This window comes from Muscardinus avellanarius (genome assembly GCF_963383645.1).
Source record: "Muscardinus avellanarius genome assembly, chromosome: X".
Classification (NCBI taxonomy): Eukaryota; Metazoa; Chordata; class Mammalia; order Rodentia; family Gliridae; genus Muscardinus; species Muscardinus avellanarius.
In genome coordinates this window covers 101,846,727-101,869,646 of record NC_137792.1, presented here as the reverse complement: position 1 = coordinate 101,869,646, position 22,920 = coordinate 101,846,727, and positions in this window count along the sequence as shown.

Sequence of the window (22,920 nt, the reverse complement as noted above, 5' to 3'; positions counted from 1 at the left end):
GCGTGCGCCACCATGCCCGGCTCAAGATTAAGTATTTTTATATTTTTTAAGAATAAGATTTGGCATGCTACGCGCAGTTCGGCCGGGGCCCAGAGTCCCGCGACCCGGGCCCCATCTGGCATGCCCCGCCCGTGACCCCCGCCCAGAACCCAGCGTCTTACTGGGCCTGGTTTCTCCAGGGGTCTGGCGTGCTACTCGCAGTTCGGCCTGGGGCCCAGAGTCCCGCGACCCGGGCCCCATCTGGCGTGCCCAGCCCGCGACCCCCGCCCAGAACCCAGCGTCTTACTGGGTCCGGTTTCTCCAGGGGTCTGGCGTGCTACGCGCAGTTCGGCAGGGGCCCAGAGTCCCGCGACCCGGGCCCCATCTGGCGTGCCCAGCCCGCGACCCCCGCCCAGAACCCAGCGTCTTACTGGGTCCGGTTTCTCCAGGGGTCTGGCGTGCTACGCGCAGTTCGGCAGGGGCCCAGAGTCCCGCGACCCGGGCCCCATCTGGCGTGCCCTGCCCGCGACCCAGCAAGACGCTGGGTTCAGGGCGGGGGTCGCGGGCTGGGCACGCCGGATGGGGCCCGGTCGTGGGACTCTGGGCCCCAGGCAGAACCGCGAGTAGCACGCCACACCCCTGGAGAAACCAGACCCAGTAAGACGCTGGGTTCTGGGCAGGGGTCGCGCGCGGCGCACAAAAGCCGGGCCCGGGTCGTGGGACCCTGGGCCCAGGGCCGAACTGCGCGTAGCACGCCAGACCCCTGGAGAAACCAGGCCCAGTAAGACGCTGGGTTCTGGGCGGGGGTCGCAGGCAGGGCACGCCAGATGGGGCCCGGGTCGCGGGACTCTGGGCCCCGGGCCGAACTGCGAGTAGCACGCCAGACCCCTGGAGAAACCGGGCCCAGAACAGAAAAAGATAAAGAAAAATATCGGAGAGGTGGTAAGAAAGCCGTTATGGATGCCAGGACACTGGAGATGCAGACAAAACTTATCTAAATGCACTGGAACTTATGGAAAAATTCGCCGTGAAAGAGGACTGCTATTTCTCTATATCGTTAAGAATCTCAGACATCACATATAAGGAGAGAGTTTAGCGGAGACCAAGGAGAAACGCGGTGTTGAAAGAGTTCTCCGCCATGGTGGTGGAGATTTGTATTCAGGAGAAGCAGAAACCGGATCTTACCAACTTTATTTTTTTGGAGAAATTACACCAAATGTCGAATGCTACCATCACGCATGCTTAGGAACACTGGACAACATTCAGAGTGGAAAAAGAGCCTGGGAAGGATTTGAAACGGTGGAGGCAGTGGCAATGCCAGTGGCCAATATTCGGGCGAGGCAGAGATCTGATACATTACACCTGGAACCTTTGAAATAATAACCACAGAGACAGTGATCGGAACCTGCTGAGGGGTTAGGCGGGCGCCAGGGCCAGTGGCCGACATCGGAGCTTGCTGTGAGGCAAGGCCACTACTGAGGCCTCCGTGGCTGGGATTGGAACCTGCAGAGGGGTTAGACGGATGCTGGGGCCAGCGAGGCCGGCATTGGAGCCTGCCTTGAGGCAAGGCCGGTACTGGGGCCTCGAGGCCAGGATAAGAGCCTGCCGAGGGGTTAGGCCAGTGCTGGGGCCAGCGAGGCCGGCATTGGAGCCTGCCTTGAGGCATGACCAGTGCTGGGGCCTCCAAGGCCGGGATCGTAGCCTGCCGAGGGGTTAGGCCGGTGCTGGGGCCAGCGAGGCCGGCATCGGAGCCTGCCGTGAGGCAAGGCCAGTGTTGGGGCCCCCGAGGACAGGACTGGAGCCTGCTGAGGGGTTAGGCCGGTGCTGGGGCCAGCGAGGCTGGCATCAGAGCCTGCCATGAGGCAAGGCCGGTACTTGGGCTTCCGAGGCCAGGATAAGAGCCTGCCGAGGGGTTAGGCCGGTGCTGGGGCCGGTGAGGCCGGCATCGGAGCCTGCCTTGAGTCATGACCAGTGCTGGGGCCTCCGAGGCCGGGATCGGAGCCTGCCGAGGGCTTAGGCTGGTGCTGGGGCCAGCGAAGCCGGCATCGGAGCCTGCCTTGAGGCAAGGCCGGTACTGGGGCCTCGAGGCCAGGATAAGAGCCTGCCAAGGGCTTAGGCTGGTGCTGGGGCCAGCGAGGCCGGCATCGGAGCCTGCCGTGAGGCAAGGCCGGTACTGGGGCCTCCGAGGCCAGGATAAGAGCCTGCCGAGGGGTTAGGGTGGTGGTGGGGCCAACAAGGCCGGCAGCGGAGCCTTCCTTGAGGCATGACCAGTGCTGGGGCCACCGAGGCCGGGATCGGAGCCTGCCGAGGGGTTAGGCCGGTGCTGGGGCCAGTGAGGCCGGCATCGGAGCCTGCCTTGAGGCAAGGCCGGTACTGGGGCCTCCGAGGCCAGGATAAGAGCTTGCCGAGGGGTTAGGCCAGTGCTGGGGCCAGTGAGGCCGGCATCGGAGCCTGCCTTGAGGCAAGGCCAGTACTGGGGCCTCGAGGCAAGGATAAGAGCCTTCTGAGGGGTTAGGCCGGTGCTGGGGCCAGCGAGGACGGATTCGGAGCCTGCCTTGAGGCAAGGCCGGTACTGGGACCTCCGAGGCCAGGATAAGAGCCTGCCGAGGGGTTAGGCCGGTGTTGGGGCCAGCGAGGCTGGCATCGGAGCCTGCCTTGAGGTAAGGCCGGTACTGGGGCCTCGAGGCCAGGATAAGAGCCTGCCGAGGGGTTAGGCCAGTGCTGGGGCCAGCGAGGCCGGCATTGGAGCCTGCCTTGAGGCATGACCAGTGCTGGGGCCTCCAAGGCCGGGATCGTAGCCTGCCGAGGGGTTAGGCCGGTGCTGGGGCCAGCGAGGCCGGCATCGGAGCCTGCCGTGAGGCAAGGCCGGTACTGGGGCCTCCGAGGCCAGGATAAGAGCCTGCTGAGGGGTTAGGCCAGTGCTGGGGCCAGCGAGGCCGGCATTGGAGCCTGCCTTGATGCATGACCAGTGCTGGGGTCTCCAAATCCGGGATCGGAGTCTGCCAAGGGGGTTAGGCCGGTGCTGGGGCCAGCGAAGCCGGCATCGGAGCCTGCCTTGAGGCACGGCCGGTACTGGGGCCTCTGAGGCCGGGATCAGAGCCTGCCGAGGGGTTAGGCCGCTGCTGGGGCCAGTGAGGCCGGCATTGGAGCCTGCCGTGAGGCAAGGCCGGTACTGGGGCCTCCGAGGCCAGGATAAGAGCCTGCCGAGGGGTTAGGCCGGTGCTGGGGCCAGCGAGGACGGCATCGGAGCCTGCCTTGAGGCAAGGCCAGTACTGGGGCCTCGAGGCCAGGATAAGAGCCTGCCGAGGGGTTAGGCCGGTGCTGGGGCCAGCGAGGCCGGCATCGGAGCCTGCCGTGAGGCAAGGCCGGTACTGGGGCCTCCGAGGCCAGGATAAGAGCCTGCCGAGGGGTTAGGCCGCTGCTGGGGCCAGTGAGGCCGGCATTGGAGCCTGCCGTGAGGCAAGGCCGGTACTGGGGCCTCCGAGGCCAGGATAAGAGACTGCCGAGGGGTTAGGCCGGTGCTGGGGCCAGCGAGGCCGGCATCGGAGCCTGCCTTGAGGCAAGGCCAGTACTGGGGCCTCGAGGCCAGGATAAGAGCCTGCCGAGGGGTTAGGCCGGTGCTGGGGCCAGCGAGGCCGGCATTGGAGCCTGCCGTGAGGCAAGGCCGGTACTGGGGCCTCCGACGCCAGGATAAGAGCCTGCCGAGGGGTTAGGCTGGTGGTGGGGCCAAGGAGGCCGGCAGCGGAGCCTGCCGTGAGGCATGACCAGTGCTGGGGCCTCCGAGGCAGGGTTCGGAGCATGCCGAGGGGATAGGCCGGTGCTGGGGCCAGCGAGGCCGGCATCGGAGCCTGCCATGAGGCAAGGCCGGTACTGGGGCCTCCGAGGCCAGGATAAGAGCCTGCCAAGGTGTTAGGCCGGTGCTGGGGCCAGCGAGGCCGGCATCGGAGCCTGCCTTGAGGCATGACCAGTGCTGGGGCCTCCGAGGCCGGGATCGGAGCCTGCCGGGGGGTTAGGCCGGTGCTGGGGCCAGTGAGGCCGGCATCAAAGCCTGCCTTGATGCATGACCAGTGCTGGGGCCTCCAAACCCGGGATCGGAGCCTGCCAAGGGGTTAGGCCGGTGCTGGGGCCAGCGAAGCCGGCATAAGAGCCTGCCTTGAGGCAAGGCCGGTACTGGGGCCTCCGAGGCCGGGATCGGAGCCTGCCGAGGGCTTAGGCTGGTGCTGGGGCCAGCGAAGCCGGCATCGGAGCCTGCCTTGAGGCAAGGCCGGTACTGGGGCCTCCGAGGCCAGGATAAGAGCCTGCTAAGGGGTTAGGCCGGTGCTGGGGCCAGCGAGGCCGGCATCGGAGCCTGCCTTGAGGCATGACCAGTGCTGGGGCCTCCGAGGCCGGGATCGGAGCCTGCCAGGGGGTTAGGCCGGTGCTGGGGCCAGTGAGGCCGGCATCAAAGCCTGCCTTGATGCATGACCAGTGCTGGGGCCTCCAAATCCGGGATCGGAACCTGCCAAGGGGTTAGGCCGGTGCTGGGGCCAGCGAAGCCGGCATCGGAGCCTGCCTTGAGGCAAGGCCGGTACTGGGGCCTCCGAGGCCGGGATCGGAGCCTGCCGATGGCTTAGGCTGGTGCTGGGGCCAGCGAAGCCGGCATCGGAGCCTGCCTTGAGGCAAGGCCGGTACTGGGGCCTCGAGGCCAGGATAAGAGCCTGCCGAGGGCTTAGGCTGGTGCTGGGGCCAGCGAGGCCGGCATCGGAGCCTGCCGTGAGGCAAGGCCGGTACTGGGGCCTCCGAGGCCAGGATAAGAGCCTGCCGAGGGGTTAGGCCGGTGCTGGGGCCAGCGAGGCCGGCATCGGAGCCTGCCATGAGGCAAGGCCGGTACTGGGGCCTCCGAGGCCAGGATAAGAGCCTGCCGAGGGGTTAGGCTGGTGGTGGGACCAACGAGGCCGGCAGCGTAGCCTGCCGTGAGGCATGACCAGTGCTGGGGCCTCCGAGGCCGGGTTCGTAGCATGCCGAGGGGTTAGGCCGGTGCTGGGGCCAGCGAGGCCGGCATCGGAGCCTGCCATGAGGCAAGGCTGGTACTGGGGCCTCCGAGGCCAGGATAAGAGCCTGCCGAGGGCTTAGGCTGGTGCTGGGGCCAGCGAGGCCGGCATCGGAGCCTGCCGTGAGGCAAGGCCGGTACTGGGGCCTCCGAGGCCGGGTTCGTAGCATGCCGAGGGGTTAGGCCAGTGCTGGGGCCAGCGAGGCCGGCATTGGAGCCTGCCTTGATGCATGACCAGTTCTGGGGTCTCCAAATCCGGGATCGGAGCATGCCAAGGGGTTAGGCCGGTGCTGGGGCCAGCGAAGCCGGCATCGGAGCCTGCCTTGAGGCAAGGCCGGTACTGGGGCCTCTGAGGCCGGGATCGGAGCCTGCTGAGGGGTTAGGCCGCTGCTGGGGCCAGTGAGGCCGGCATCAGAGCCTGCCGTGAGGCAAGGCCGGTACTGGGGCCTCCGAGGCCAGGATAAGAGCCTGCCGAGGGGTTAGGCCGGTGCTGGGGCCAGCAAGGCCAGCATCGGAGCCTGCCTTGAGGCATGACCAGTGCTGGGGCCTCCGAGGCCGGGATCGGAGCCTGCCGGGGGGTTAGGCCGGTGCTGGGGCCAGTGAGGCCGGCATCGGAGCCTGCCTTGAAGCAAGGCCGGTACTGGGGCCTCCAAATCTGTGATCGGAGCCTGCCAAGGGGTTAGGCCAGTGCTGGGGCCAGCGAGGCCGGCATCGGAGCCTGCCTTGAGGCAAGGCCGGTACTGGGGCCTCTGAGGCCAGGATAAGAACCTGCCGAGGGGTTAGGCCGGTGCTGGGGCCAGCGAGGCTGGCATCGGAGCCTGCCTTGAGGCATGACCAGTGCTGGGGTTCTGAGGCCGGAATCGGAGCCTGCCGAGGGGTTAGGCTGGTGCTGGGGCCAACGAGGCCGGCATTGGAGCCTGCCATGAGGCTAGGCCGGTGCTGGGGCCTCCGAGGTCGGGATTGGAATCCTGCCACGGGGTTAGACCGGTGCAGGGGCCAATTGCCAGCATCGGAGCCTGGCGTGAGGCAAGTTCACTCCTGCGGCCTACAAGGTCGGGACCAAAGCCAGCTTAGGGATTAGACCGGTTCAGGGGCCAGCGAGACCAGAACTGGGGCCTCCCATGAGGCAGGGCCGCTGCTTGAGCCAGCGAGGTCTGGATCAGTCCACTGAGTAGCCAGGCCACTACTGGGACCATGAAGAGTGGGATTGGTACTTGCAACGCAGCATGCACAGAGAAATATTGCAGAAAATATAAATCAGACGCTTCTCTTAATCAGCAATAACTAGGAGGAAAAGGGCAACAGGAAGAGGTTGAGCTATAGAAAGGGCCCTATAATGAAGCAACTAATGTGACCAATCAGAGGGTATGTAATACTGGAGAACAGAGCCTCTTTAAAACGCAGGAGGTACATAAACAAATGTATCAAAGTAAATCACCAAAGAAGTGTGGGATGGAGGGAGGGGGAGGGGATGGGATGGGGGCTGGAGGAGGGCTAATTGGATGATGTGTGCTTGTATATCCTCTCAAGTCTTGTACTCCAATGTGATTGATATATGACTACAATGTACCAATTTAAAAAAAATAAATTAATTTAAAAAAAAAGAAATTTAAACTCCCTTCCTCAGGATCCAGTCCTCTCAGTTCAGCATAATTCCAAATAAACTGCTTATACCTGCAAAAAAATAAAAATAAAAATAAATAATAAAAAAAATAAAAAAAAGAATAAGATTTTAAGCCGGGCATGGTGGTGCATGCTTGTAATCCAAGCATTTGGGAGGCTGAGACCGGAGGATCGCGGTTCGCAGACAGCCTCAGCTACTTCGTGAGATCCTCCTCAACTCAGTGAGACCCTGTTTCAAAATAAAGAATAAAAATAGGGCAGGGGGTGTAGCTCGGAAATCAAATGCCTCTGGGTTCCATCTCCAGACCCGCAACAACAACAACAACAACAACAACAACAACAACAAAACACTTAATCTTACCCAGACATGGTGGCACATGCCTATAGTCCCAGTCCTTGGGAGGCTGAGACAGGAGGATCGCAGACTCACAGACAGCCTCAGCAACTTAGTGAGACCCTCATCGACTTACTGAAACCCTGTTTCAATATAAAAAGAGCCAAGGTATAGCTTAGAGGTAGAATGCAGCTGGTTTCAATCACCAGTACCAGAACAAACAACCTACCCCTCCACATAACAGCATTGGTGAATAAATGAAATAAATCCTCACTACAATAATAATCATTGCATGGTTTCTATAAAAATCCACCAGAGGGAGAGAGAGCTAGGCAAGGAATAGGCTGCACTATTTTAAAGTTAAAAACATATGCAGTCGGGGGTGGTGGAGCATGCTTGTAATCCTGATACTTGCTAGACTGAGATAGGAGGATCACAGGTTCACGGCCAGCCACAGCAACTTGTGAGTCCCTCAGGAACTTAGTTGGGTCTTTTTAAAAAAAATAATGAAATAGGGATAGAAATGTAGCTCAGAGGCAGAATGCTCCTGGGTTCAATCGCTAGTTCCACACAAACACACATAAAGAAAATATGCATTTCATAACCAATGATAATTCAAAAAACATGTGTTTTTATCTTTTTTATTTTTGGCAGTACTAGGGATGGAACCCAGGGGCATTCAACCTCCAAGCTACACCCACAGCCCAATTTTTTATTTTATTTTGAATCAAGGTTGTTACTAAATTGCAAAGAGCCTCATTAAGTAGCTGAGGCTGTCCGCGAACTGTGATCCTCCTGTCTCAGCCTCCAAAAGCTGGGATTACAAGCATGCACCGCCATGCCCGGCAAGAAGCATGTGTTTTTAAATGAATTCATATAAACTATAAACTGGAAAAAAGAACCAATAAAGAATTGAAATGTTTTGTATAGTGGCACACACCTGTAATTCCTGTATTAGAGAGGCAGAGAGAGAGACAAGAGGAGCACAGGTTTGATGCCAGTCTCAGCAAAGTAGTGAGGCAAGGTTTCAAAACAGAAAGAAAAAGGGATGAAATATAGCTCAGAGGTAGAACGGCCCTGGATTAAATCTCAAGTACCCTGCCCCCGACAATTAAGGAAAACTGAAAAAAATGTAAGTCATCAATGTATTTGTAAATGGTCACCATCTCAAATTGTCACCTTCCTGAGAGGCTTTCTGTCACAGCACATGGGAAGCAGAGTCTCAGTCATAGAAGACAGTGCATTTAAATTGAACATCAGAGCCAGATGTGGTGGCGCACCCTTGCAATCCCAGTATTTGGAGGACAAGACAGGAGCATCGTGGTTCGGGGACAGCCTCAGCTACTTAGCGAGGCCCTTTGCAACTCAGTGAGACCCTGTTTCAAAACAAAGAATAAAAAATAGGGTTGGGGATGTAGCTCGAAGGTAGCACGCCCCTGGGTACCATCTCAAGGACCACAAAAATCATTGAACATCAATTAATGGTAAAGACAGTAAGAGACAATTGCCAGAACCATACACGAATTCTGGGAAAACGTCAAGCAATCAAACATAAGCATAATTGGCAGTGAGGAAAGTATGGAGGTACAAACCAAAATTATGAACAACCTTTTCAGAGAAATAACATCAGAGATTCTTTCAAACTTAAGAAAGAAGAGATGGACATTCCCATATAGGAAATTTTCTGAACTGCAAATAGACAAGTTCAGCCAGGCATGATTAGAGAAACCCCTGTAGTTGAAGTACTTGGGAGGCTGAGACCAGAGGACCGCAAGTTCATGGTCAGCCTCATCTACTTAGGCCCTCTGCAACTTAGTGAGATCCTGTTTGAAAATAAAGAAGAAAATAGGGATATGCTCTAGGTTAGAGGTAGAATGGCCATGAGTTCAGGCCCCAGTACCACACACACATACACAAACATAAAAGAAAACATGCAAATAAAATACAATGATAATTCAAGCAGGATTACTGTTTAAAACAATTCATGCTAATAATAAACTAGCAAAAAATAAAGATTAAGATGTTTGGAACAGTGGCACATACCCATAATCCTAGTAGTATGGAGGCAGAGAAAAGAGGAGCACAGATTGGAGACCAGTCTCAGCAACCTAGTGAGACCTAGTTTCAAAATAAGAAGTAAAAGGGCCAGAGTACAGCTCAGAAGTAGAATGGCCCTGGAATCAACCTCCAGCACCCAACTCTAAAAGGAAAATTGAAAAAATCTGAGCCATGCATGTACTTGCAAATGGTCACGCTCTCAGATGGCCACCTTCCTGAGAGGCCACATGGGAAGCAGAGTATCAGTCCTAGAAGACAGTGCATTTAACATCGAATATCAGTGGAGAGTATAGAAGAGACAATAAGAAGCCATGACCAGAACACACAAAAATTACTGGAAAACATCAAGGGAAAAAAACAGAAGAATAATCGGCCTTTAGGAAAGTCTGGAGGTACAAACCAAAGGCATGAATAACCTCTTCAGAGAAATAACACCAAAGATTATTTGAAGCTTAGAAATAAGAGATGGACATTCCCATATAGGAGATTTTGTTTGAGATTTTCGTTTTTCTTTTTTGTGGTACTGGGAATAGAACACAAGGGGTTTCAATCTCTGGGCCAGACCTAATTTTTTAAATCATTTTTTCCGGGTTTGGGGATGGAACCCAGGAGCATTTGACCTCTGAGCTACACCCTCTTCCCCGTTTTTTATTTTTTATTTTTTAAATTTTTTATTGGTGCATTATATTCATATGTCATATTGGGGTAAACAAAACTTGTGTGAACATACATGTACACATCGCCCATTTAGCCCCTACCCAATTCCCACCCCATTCCCTCCCCATCCCTCCTTCCCTTGCTTGGCTCAGTGGTTGTCTTCTATATGTTTAAGTACATTATGTGTTTTAGAGATTTTCCTTCTTCCCCCCTCCTTTCTCCTCCTTTAGGCTGTCTTGTTTGCTCCTCTATAGGATCTCCTTTTTCATCTAGAGTTCCTCCTATGACCTATTTCTCCTTAGCTTTCACATATTAGGGAAAGCATCTGATTTCTTATTTCTTGTGACTGACTAATCTCACTTAGCATAATGTCCTCCAGTTCCATCCATTTCCCTGAAAATGATGTAACTGAGGTATTTTTTTATGGCTGAGTAAAATTCCATTGTGTACATATCCCACAGTTTTGTAATCCATTCATCTGTTGATGGACATCTTGGCTGGTTCCATCGTTTGGCTATGGTGAATCGTGCAGCTATGAACACAGGTACACATGCGTTAGTTTGGTGGTTTGTTTTCCTTTCTTTTGGGTAGATACCCAGAAGTGGTATTGCTGGATCAAATGGTAGATTTGTTCCCATTCTTCTGAGGATTCTCCGTACTGTTTTCCAAAGTGGTTGCACTAATTTGCAATCCCACCAACAATGTTGTAGAGTTCCCACTTGTCCACATCCTCGCCAGCATCTGTTGTTGTTTGTGTTTTGAATGATTGCCAGTCTAGTTGGAGTTAGGTGAAATCTCAGGTTAGTTTTGATTTGCATCTCTCTGATTGCCAATGATGTTGAGCCATTTTTATACTTTATTTTGAAACAGGGTCTCACTAAGTTGTAGAGGGCCTAAGTAGCTGAGGCTGACTGCAAACCACAATCCTCCCATCTCAGCCTCCCCAATGCTAGGATTACAAGTGTGTGCCACCACGCCGGCTCCTATTTTTATTTTATTTAAAAACAGGGTCTCACTAAGTTGGGGAGAGCCTCACTAAATAGCTAATGTTGGCTTTGAACTTGTACAGTCATCCTGTCTCTACCTGATCCTCTACCTGGAGAGGAACTATTTCAATGTATGGAGATTGGATAGTATATTTTTTGAATAAGCACCGAATCATAGCAGAAACAAGAGAGAAAAGTTTGCAATCTAGGATCAAATGAAAATAAAGTCACCACCTAGCAAAGACTCTGGTTAAACAACGAAGTTGACTTTAAAAGGAAACTTTACGGCATTGCAAAAAATGATTTCAAATAAACAATTTTCCTTTCGTTATTGTATTTCCAATCATATTCCTGCGATCATCTTACATCTCCTCAAATAACATTATTCAGAAATCTCTTTAAGACAATTACCTTTGATGTATACACTAACATTTATATTTTCCCTCATTTTTTACCTTTTTTCTGTACTGGGCACTGAACCCAGGGACATTCTACCTATGAGCTAAACACCCAGCCATTTTTATTTAATTCAATATAGAGTCTAGCTAAGTTGCTGAACATCTTGCAAATTTGTAGAAGCTGGTCTCAATTTTTAATCCTCCTGCCTTAGTCTCACAAATATTAAGATTAATTTATTTCTGAGTAGTTATAGTCTGCAGGAAATTGACTTTGAGGTGGAATATTGTGTACAAGGTGTATGCTCTAAATAAGTCCTGAGGAAGGGACAGAAGGAGGCAGAGAGAGAGAGAGAAAGAGAGAGAGAGAGAGAGAGAGAGAGAGAGAGAGAGAAAGAGAGAGAGAGAGAGAAAGAGAGAGAGAGAGAGAGAGACAGAGACAGAGAGACAGAGAAAGAGGGAGAGGTAGAGAGAGCGAGCAATCTCTAGTCTCTAGTGCTTGACTAGTAAAAGTCTTTCTGCGATCCTTGTGGAGATTTGGGGGTAAATATCCCATTGTAAATGTTATTCTTCCTTGTGCAGTATGTCTATCCTCAAAGAGACATCACATACAGGCCTTCCCAGGAACTGTGTAAGTTTGGGCAAGGCAGCTCCCATAGCTGGTATAACCCCTGAAAGGACCCAGGACCGAACACTGGCACCTGTTTTGGTACTTCCAGCAGCTGACAGAGCAAATGTGGCCTTGAAGGGCTTCTGGGAGGGCCGCCTGCATGTCCTTCACAGCCTCCTTCTTCAGATAGACTTTGCTTGGAGTCCCAGTCAATATTCTCACTGCTATAATCCAAGACAACTGAAAACACAACTCGGTGGGAGGAAGATTTGTTTGCTCACACTGGTTTGGAGATCTCAAGAGTTTCTGTCCATGTCAGGCTGGGTTACATTGTCCAAGCTTAGCGCATGACAGCTGGAAGCACAAAAAGGGGGAGAGAGCAAGGGCTCTGCTCTCACATCATGGAGGTCAGAAACAAGAGAAAAGAGCAAGGGGATTCATAAACAAAAGCACAGTCTCAAGGCCACACCCCCAGGGACCACCTTCTCCAATCACACCTCATCTGCCTAGGTTAACAGCAGTAAATCCATTACAATGGACTTATCCACTGATGAGACTACAACCCTCTCCATTTAATTATATCACCTCTAAACATTCATGCAAGTTCTCTTCACAGGATATTACATATCAAACCCTAACAGTTAGGGATGCACTTTTATGCTAACAGTTATTTGGGGTTTTTTGTTTTGAATTTACTGATATATAGTGTTATATATATACTGAAATATACTGAAATATAGTGTCTGACTATCAGACTTATTCCTTTATGGGCCATGTGATATTTTATAAATCAGCTATCATAATGTTTACATTTTTCATTCTCAGAAGTCACAGAATGATGTACAGATGTGATTTCTGAATCTAGAAAGTCACGTCATCCCTTAATTATCTAAAATCACCAGTTATGTTCTCTTTGAGTGTAAGTCCTCCCAGTTTGCCAAATATTACTTCACAAGCTTCTCTGAGATATACTTTATAATGTTTCAGTCAAGTCCTTAAAGCTCCCACCTATATCAAATCGTGTCTTATTTCTTATCTCTCCATGGTTTCTCCATTTCTGTTGTCTATCTCCTTGTTCTCAAATTCCCTGGCCAATCACGCCTAATATGGTATTCAAAGATTTGTCATTTTTCTGGTAGTTATCATTTTTCTGTTTGAAATTTTTAACTTGTATCTTTGGATAATTAACCATTTATTTCTTCTACTTTTTAATCTATTGAAATAGTCAAATGTGTTAGAGACAATTTTTTTATGATTCACCATTGATGGTAATTCTTTGGTTGGACATGTTTTGTCTATTGTTTATTGTAATACTGTCTTGATTTTAGATTGTATGCTCTTTTAGGAGGTTTCACCTATGAAATTTTGATAAAGCCTCAAATCCAAACACTCAATAAAAGATTATAGTTGCATTTGCCAAAGGTCAAAGCATGACATCAAGCATTAGCTGAAAGTGGCAGTGGTGGTGAGTGCCTATAATTTGAATACCTGGGAGGCTTAGACAGGAGGATCACAGATTTTTTTTGTTTCTTTGTTTGTTTGGTGGTACTGGGGTTCCTGGAAACTCTTCTCTCTCCAGGCTACACTCCCAGACCTATTTTATATTTTTATTTGGAAACAGGGTCTCTTAAGCCAGGGAGGCTGGCTTCGAACCTGTGCGATCCTCCTGTCTCCACCTCCCAAGTGCAGGGATTACAAGTGTGCACCACCAAGCCTGGCCGGATCACAGGTTTTAATACAGCCTCAGCAGTAGTAAGTCTCAACCTGGTATGGTGGAAGACACTTGCAATCCCATGACATGGAAAGGTGAGACTGGAAGATTGCAGATTCAAGCACAGCCTCAGCAAGTAGTGAGTCTCTCATGAACCAGAAGACCATATTTCAAAAAATATATAAAAGTGTTGAGATCTTTTGCAGAGGTACAATGTTCCTGGGTTCGATTCCAGTACAAGAAGAAAGAGGAGGAGGAGGAGGAGGAGGAAGGGGAGGAGGAGGAGGAGGAGGAGGAGGAGGAGAGGAAGAAGAAGAAGAAGAAGAAGAAGAAGAAGAAGAAGAAGAAGAAGAAGAAGAAGAGAAGAAAATGGAGAAAGAGGAGGAGGGGGAGGAGAAGGAAGAGGAAGAAGAAGAAGAAGGAGAAGAAGAAGAAGAAGAAGAAGAAGAAGAAGAAGAAGAAGAAGAAGAAGAAGAAGAAGAAGAAGAAGAAGAAGAAAGAGGAAGAGGAGGAGGGGGAGGTGAAGGAAGAGGAAGAGGAAGAAGAAGGAGGAGGAGGAGGAGGAGATGGAGGCAGAAGAGGAAGAGGAGAAGGGGAAGGAGAAGGAAGAAGAGGAGGAGGAAGAAGTAGAAGAAGAAGAAGAAGAAGAAGAAGAAGAAGAAGAAGAAGAAGAAGAAGAAGAAGAAGAAGAAGGCGGAGGCAGAGGAGGAGGAGGAGAAAGGAGGAGGAGGAGGAGGAGGAGGAGGAGGAGGAGGAGGAGGAGGAGGAGGAGGAATACAAAATAACCACTGAAAAAAGCCAAAGGACACATGTGTGAGAGATCAGTTGAAAAATATATTCAGGAGGCTGAGACGGGAGGATGGTGGTTCTCGAACAGCCTCAGCTAGTAAGTCAGGCTCTCCAAAACTTAGTGAGACCCTTTTTCAAAATAAAGAATAGAAAATAGGGAAGGGGTTATAGCTTGGAGAACGATTGCCCTGGGTTTCATCCCCAGACCGCAAAAAAAAAAAAAGGAAAAGGAAAAGAAAAAGAAAAGAAAGAAAAATGAAAGAAAGAAAGAAAGAAAGAAAGAAGAAAGGAAAAGAAAAGACAAAAAGATAAATAGAAGCCTGACTTTGTGGCACACACCCACAATCCCAACTTGGAAGAGAGTGACTGGAGGAACACAGGTTCAAAGCCAGCCTAAGTAGCTTAAAAGGCCCTCTGCAAGCCTGGCGTGGTGGCACATGCTTGTGATCCCCGCACTTCGGAGGCAGAGACAGGAGGATCGCGCAGGGTCAAAGTCAGCCTCAAAGGCTTAAGAGACCCTGTTTACAAATAAAAAAATATAAAATAGGAAATAGGTCTGGGAGTGTAGCCCGGAGGTAAAAGGCTTTCCAGGAACCCCAGTACCACCAAAAACAAAACAACAACAAAACAACAACAAAACAAAACAATAAAAACACCCTCCCTAACTTATTGAGAACATTATTAAAACTAAAACAATAAAATAGGACTGGGAGTGTATCTCAGAAGTGGAAAGTCCCTGGGTTTAATCTCCAGTAATACATACACAGTTAAATAGGCATCGTTACAAAAATAGTGGTCAATAAACTACACGCCTCAATGTGATTGGCCCAGCATACAGTATGTCAATAAGCTTCATGCCTCAAGATGATTGGCTGATGCCTTGATTGACAATCTGACCCAACAATCACAAAGAGAGTGCAATCTGATGCTCGCCCACTCTTCCAATCAGAGCTTCTTTCATCATATCAGTTATAGATGCCTCTGGCAGAAAAAGTCAGGGAGATTACGCTGAGAGAAACTGTTTCCTAGAATGACACTGTGCCCCAACAGCCACACCGCAAAACGTTTAAAAAGAATCTCAGTGGAAGCCGGGCGTGGTGGCACACGCTTGTAATCCCAGCATTTGGGAGGCTGAGACCGGAGAATCGCGGTTCGCAGACAGCCTCAGCTACTAAGTGAGGCCCTCCGCAACTCAGTGAGACCCTGTGCCAAAATAAAGAATAAAAAATTGGACAGGGGGTGTAGCTCGGAGGTCAAATGCCTCTGGGTTCCATCCCCAGACCCGCAAACAAACAAACAAACAATCTCAGTGGAATTTCCTAAAGCTTCAAAATTTCAGCTCCGGCTCATTGAGTGTGTCTCTCCTTAGTCTTGTTAGTCCCTTGCTTCAGAGATGTGACTCTAGGCACATTTCGAGAATTATTGCTTAAAGCCACAAAATATCTAAGTTTTGCACGCCTGAGCCATCCTGGCTTGAGCTGGAGCGCCTTGAACTGACTGGCAGTGTGCTCTGCTATTTTTTATACTCTGTAAATGAAGGATGATTAAAAGACCTATCCATTATTTCCAATGAGAAACTGAAACGACAAATGTATTACAGATGTATCACAAGTGACAAAATTTAATTTAGTATATGACGCGTTAAGAATGGTCAGGACCACCGCCCGCCCCCAACACCAAGCTCTCCAGCATTGGCCTTGCTGCATGCATTGTAGCCTAGGTGATGGGTCTGAAAACAGGCATTTTCTGGAAAGATAAAGACACAGCTGCCAAAGACCCAGCAGTCTATGTGAGGTCAGGTTGCACCCAATCCTGGAAGGTCTCCACATCTCTCTGGATAGCAGACCCAGTATAGAGCCTGTCAATAAAATGCATGCCTCAAAGTGATTGGCTGGATTCCTTGACTGACATTGTGCCCCAACAGTTACAGAGAGGGCGCAACCCCATGATCTCCCACTCAGCCAATCAGGGCCTCTGTCACCATACCCGAGACTAGATGCCTCCACCTGAAAATGTCAAGGAGATTCCACTGAGAAAAATCACCTGTCAGACTGAGTCAGCTGACTGGCGCCACACGAGAAGTGTTTGAAGAAAATCTCACTGGAATTTCCTAAAGCTTCGAAATTTCAGCTCTGGTTCCTTGCGATAGTATTTCCTCAGTATTATTATTCCATTACCTGAGAAAGCGAGCCTAGGCACATTTGGGGCATTATTACTACAAACCAGAAGGCGTGTATGTTGTGGCGACATGAACCACCCCGGCCTGAACATGAGCGCCTGACCTGGCAAGCACAGGGGTCCTGCAAGCATGGTTCCTGGGTGTCCTTCTCATTTCCCCGTTCCCATCAAAACCTCGACGAATAAAAGGAAAAAAATTAATCCCAACAACACAGTTCGTAACTAGAGACTGCCAAAGAATAGTGCTAGTTCTACACATCAAATTTTTATTCAATAAACTACATGCCTCAAGGTGATTGGCTGGCCGACTTGATTGACACTGGGCCACAACAATCAGAGACAGGGCGCCACTCGAGGGTTTCCCGCTCAATCAGCCAGAGCCGCTGTCCCCCTAGAAGCCACTAGGTGCCTCCACCAGAAAAAGTCCCATAGATACCCAGCGACCAATGACTCATCAGACTGTGGCACCTGATTGGCGCCGAACGGCTAAATGTCAGGAAAAATTCTCGCCGGAATTTCTTAAAGTTCAGAAATGTCAGATCTGTCTCTTAGAGTGTGTCTTTCCTCAGGCACGCTAGTCCATCACCTCTGAGAAGTGACCCTAAGCCCATTTAGGTCTTTACTTCTTGCAATCGAACGGGATCTACATTGTGCAGGGATGATCCACCCTGGCTTGAGCAAAAGCCCTTGACCTGGCTGGCAGAAGGGTCCTGCAAGCCAAGGTCCCTGGATGTCATGCTCATTCCCCTGTTCCCATCAGCCCCTAGGTGAATAAAGGAAAAGGATTGCACCACCACCACAATTTTTTTTTTTTTTTTTTTTTTGGTGGTGGTACTAGGGTTCCTGGAAACCCTTCTACCTCTGGGCCACAATCCTAGACCTATTTATATTTTTTTCTTTGGAAATAGGGTTTTTTAAGCCAGAAAGGCTGGCTTCGAACCAGCACAATCCTCCTGCCTCTGCCTCCCGATCGCGGGTATTAAAGCATGTGCCACTACGCCAGCTTGTACCACCACAATTTGCAAACAGAAAAGAGTTAGTTCTATAGATTAACGTTTCGTTGAGCATTTCCCAAGCAGAATGTTATTTGATCAGTGTTTGGGAGGCTGAAACATAAGGATCCCAGGTTCGAGGACACCTCAGAAACCGAGCGAGGCCCTCTGTAAAAGAGTGAGACCGTGTTCTACACTAATAAAATATATGGCTCAGAGGGTAGCTAAGAAATAGAAAACCCCCGGGTTGGATTCCCCGTACTATAAATAAATAAAGTAATTAGACATCGCTATAAGCATAGTTCTGATCTGCCCGAGAACTACAAGGGAGACCCAGGCATAGAAGTAGAAGAAATGATCATTTCAAACCGAAAATAAAAAGTCACTAAACCAATAACCCTTTTTTCACCGTGAAGACAATGACACACAGATGTTTTACAAGGACAAGGTTTTATTTGGCAAAGGCCCCTTGAAGAATGAGCAGGACCACCCCCCTCTGGAATCTGTCCAGCTTTGGGCGTGCTGCAGGTCTCCGAGCCCGGGTGGTGGCTCTGAAAAGAGCCTTTGGGGTTGGTGGCTGGCGGCATCCAGAGCGGCTCAGGAGCGGCGGCACCTGCGGACGGCCCTCTTGCCCTCGTACCTGGCTTGAGTGGCCAGCTGGCCGGGCAGCAGGAGGCGCACCGCGGCGTGGAGGTCTCTGGCCCTGAGGGTCGAGCCCTTTCTCAGGCGGCACAGGAAGCTCGCCTCGCCCGCGATGCGCTCGAACATGTCCTGCACGAACGACTCCAGGATGCACACGGCCGCCTGGGAGAGGCTCAGGCCCGCGTGCAGGTGCTTCAGCACCCGGCAGAAGTAGGTGGCGAAGCTCTGGCGACGCCGGGACCCGCGGCGGCGGCGGCGCCTGCGCCTGGGCTGCCGCTGCTGCTTGGGGGTCTCAGCCTTGGCCTCCTCGGGCTGCCGGAGGCTCTGGCTCTCCTCAGGAGACATGTCGCAGGCCGCCTCAGCCATCGCACTGCCACTAGCCATTCGCAGGGAAGGACAGGAAATGGCGCTGGCCCAGACCCAGCGGTCCTTTGAGAAGGCGGCTTTGGTCCCGGTCCTGGGCGGGCTCCACGAGTCTGTGGATGGCGGGCCCGGCCTAGAGCCTGTCAATCAACTACATGCCTCAAGGTGATTGGCTGGCCGACTTGATTGACACTGGGCCGCAACAATCCCAGAGAGGGCGCCACTCGCGGGGTTCCCGCTCAATCAGTCAGCCGCTGTCCCCTAGAAGCCACTAGGTGCCTCCACCAGAAAAAGTCCCGTAGATGTTCCGGGACCACTGACTCATCAGACTGTGGCACCTGACTGCGCCGAACGGCTAAATGTCAGGAAAAATTCCCGCTGGGATTTCTTGTAGTTCAGAAATGTCAGATCTGTCTCTTAGCGTGTATCAGTAGAGCCTCTGTCCCCCTAGAAGCCACCTGATGCCTCCACGAAGAAAAGTGCTGGAAGAGCCGGGCGTAGTGGTGCATGGTTGTAATTCCATCATTCTGGAGGCTGAGACAGGAGGATCGCGTTTGCGGACTGCTTCAGCTACTTAGTGAAGCACTCTGTAACTTAGTGAGACCCTGTTTCTAAATAAAGAATAAGGACGGGCGTGGTGGCGCATGCTTGTAATCCCAGCATTCGGGAGGCTGAGACTGGAGGATCGCGGTTCGCTGGATAGCTTCAGCTACTTAGTGAGGCTCTCTGGAATTTAGTGAGACCCGGTTCCAAAATTAAGAATAGAAAATTGGGTAGGTGTTGTAGCTCGAAGGTCAAATGTTTCTGGGTTCCATCCCTGACCCGCAGAAGAAAAAAAGAATAAGAAACAGGGCAGGGGGTGTAACTCGGTGTTCGAATGCCCCTGGATCCTTCTCCAGACCTCAAACAAAAAAGAAAGAAAAGTCTCAGAAGTGTCGCAGAGAGGAACTACTCATCAGCCTGTGTCAGCTCACTGGCGCCACATGGCTAGATGTTTGCAAAAATTCTCACTGGAATTATTTGAAATTCAGACATTTCAGATCTGGTGCTTAGAGAGTGTCTTTCCTCGGGATCGCTGGTACATCACCTCAGAGAAGTGTAAGCACATTTGGGAAGTTACGCCTTCAAAACAGAATGCATCTACATTTTGCAAGGACGCTCCAACCTGGCTTGAGAAAGAGCCCATGTCTGAGTAGCTCAGGAGTCATGCAAGCCAAGATCCCTGGATGTCCTGCTCATTCCTGCTTTTCCCATTAGCCCTTAGTAAATAAATGGTAAAGGATTGTCCCATTCCCGCTTTTCCCATTAGCACTTAGTGAATAAATGGTAAAGAAGGATTGTCCCACCACAACAGTTTGAAAAAAGAGATTGCAAACAGGAAACGGCTGGGTTTTTTTTTTTTTTTTTTTTTTTTTTTTTTTGGTGGTACTGGGGTTCCTGGAAGCCCTTCTACCACTGGGATACACTAGTAGACCTATTTTAAATTTTGAAATAGGGTCTCTTAAGGCAGCGCGGCTGGCTTCCTACCTGCACTATTGAGATCGGCGCCCAGCGCGACAACCAGGAGGACCCCAAGCCACTCTCTTCATGCAAAAGCAAAGGTTTTTTCTTGCAGCATGCTGGGGCTCAAAGCATGATCAGCAAAGTTGAACAGAGGCTGAGAGCCCTGAGCTTTGGGCGCAGGGGGTTTTATAGGTCTTACAAACAAAGGAATAAAGGTTTGGCAAACATCAGCAACCTTGTGGTTGTTCCACGAATACAGTGATCCTTCCACCGGATCCAGCTTCAAGCACGTCTGCACACATTCGTTAGTTTAGCCTCAAGGCTATCTCCAGGTTGTGACTGTCGAGGTCAGCCGGCTATGCAGCTGGAACACAGTTTTCCCTTTGTTAACAAGTGTGGTGTCAGCACAAGCAGGATAAGGGGAGAGAAGTGGGGGAGACACGGGAAAGATCCTGTCTTGCTGTCTTAGTTTGATCTCCCCTATTTCTTAGTCTGATTCCCCTTTCAGCGGGGCACCCTTTAGGGGACCCCCTTCCACCCTGAAGGAACCTGTGGTCTGGGCCCCTAGCCCCTACCCTGGGCGGGTGGACAGGTGCTAGCAGGACACCCCTAGGTCAACCCCTCCCCAACCCGAAGGACCCTGAGGTCCGGGTCTCTGGCCCTGACCCTGGGCGGGTGGGCAGGCTCAGGTGGGGCATCCTGTCGCGTCCCTCGACCAGCGATTAAGACACAACACGAAGCTCTTCTTGCAAGCCGTTTATTCAGGATACTAGTAATGGCGGAATGGTGAAGATCTGCCTCGCATAGGGCATTATAAACATTAACTCTCTCAATCACCTCTTGCCACATCTCACTCACTCACTGGCTCACGCTCGTCAGGTCACCACCATGTCATGTGTCACGTAACCCTAGCCTCCAAATATGGAGTTGCTTCCTGCACAGCCATGTGCCAATCAAGCTCAGAGGCAGGAAGCGAGCACCATCTTTTAATGGCGGCTCACCACAATTCCCCCTTTTTGTTTTTATAGGCAACAGGTAAGAGCAGAGGTTTGACCCCTATTAATCACTGGCACCTTTTTTTAGGGACGGGTACTTGGGTGCCTAACCCGTGTGCAGTCAAGCGTACTCTTCCTGAGGACCAAACTTGTGCCCTCAGCTGCAGTGCTTTGCCTCGCAACCTGAGCCACTATGCCTTAGCTGCCGCGAGCCAGGCTTGGGGCGATTGTCCCGCCTCGATAGCCACACAGGCCTGTATAAACATGGCTGTATTATGATCAAAACTTTGGCGAAGACGAGCAATGCACCAGACACAAAACAACACAGCCACAACCAAGAATCCCATCAAGGCCCCCAATCCAGCCCATTCCTTTAGATGATTCATGGCATGAGTTATCCAAGATGACAGTCCTTCGGCCAAACTAATGTCCACACGAGTCGAGTTGACGGTGACCACGGCAGTGCGTAATCTCTCTAGTTGGGTTTCAAATTCTCCCGTCCAGTTGCCTAAAAGATAAATTGACAACTCCCGAGACAGGTTAGCGGCTTTTGTAGAGTTTTCATATTGAACGCTGGTAACACAGAGACCAGGGTATCTCCATTCACATCCAAGCTGAGCAAGCTGCCATAATATCTCAACTTGTTCTTGTACTAAATCAATGCGCTGATTAACTACCATAAGGCCGCCTTTAAGTTGACTATTCAGCGTTGTTTGAGTATCTAAGGCCTGCGCCACAGTGGAGGACATATTAAAGTCTCCGCTGTCTGTACTGTCTGAGTTAAGGCAATTGCAGCTGCAGTGCCCGCAGCAGCAGCGGCAGCAATCGCGGCTACAATGGCAGCCGTGATCCCAAAATCTCGTTTAGACCTAAATAAAACCATGGAATTGGGAGCATCCACTGGGACTGGAACCCAGCGAGGAATTCGAGCAATCATAGCACGAGAAAAACTTCTATTATTCCAGCACAAACTATAAAAACAGCTATAATTATTACAAAAGGAAAAGCTATTATTACTCAATATAAAAATAAAAGGAGGATGAACACACACGCTAGCAGGGCAATAATGTTTAGTTTGTATAATTTTTGGTGTTAATTGACTGCAAGAATAAGTGGAGGAGGAACTATATTCCTCATCACAATCTTTATTGACATCATTACCTTTTGTTGTGCAATTTGAATACGTTCGTAATTCAACATGTTCACAAGAGACATTCGCTACCCCGAAACTTCCTCCCTGAAGCATAACTAACGGAGAGGCATCCAGACAACTTCCATTTATACCACAAAGCATCCATTTATGAAAGGGATTATGGGCTAGATCTTGACTAAAGAGGCCCTGTAAATATTCTGAAGAACCAACGGCACCAGGTGAGAAGCTAAAAAAGGGATTATATATATATATATATATATATATATATATATATATATATATATATAACACCACACTGGATTGGCAATCAGTCCAGGGCCATTCTTCTCTCAGATTATAGGAACCACTACAATGAGGAGCCCATTTAGGCTGTCTTAAAGTAGAATTAGGCCTTTGTGCACAAAGTGGCCAGGTGCCATTTATCCAGATAACATTATCCGAAAATGGATTCTTTAGCTGTAGATAACCCTTCGGAGCAGTAACAGTATTATTTTGTCTCTGTTTTCCCCATTTTTGTTTGAGGGAAAACCAGCCTGATATTCCCTTTTGTAAGGGGATACAAGATTCGTTCTCCTGAGGAGATGAGGTAGTGAAACAGAGGCTGCCCAACTCCCTAAAAGTATTATTAATCTCTAAAGGTGCCTGTTCTTCATCTAACGGCAGGTAGGGTAGATTAATTTTCTTATTACTGGTAAATAATCGAGGAAAGACTTGAGCGCTATGTCTCACTGGCATGGGTACCGGAAATGCCGATAGAATTCCCCATCTCCATTCCATCTGAACCGAGGTTATTAGGCGAAGCAGCATCCACAGCCGTAGGGGGTTTCTCATTTTCATGATTATTGCAGCGCCTAGTCAAGCGTTCTGGGAGCCACACCGGGTCCTGCTGATTCTGTGGAAAAACACAGACAGATCCTCTCGTC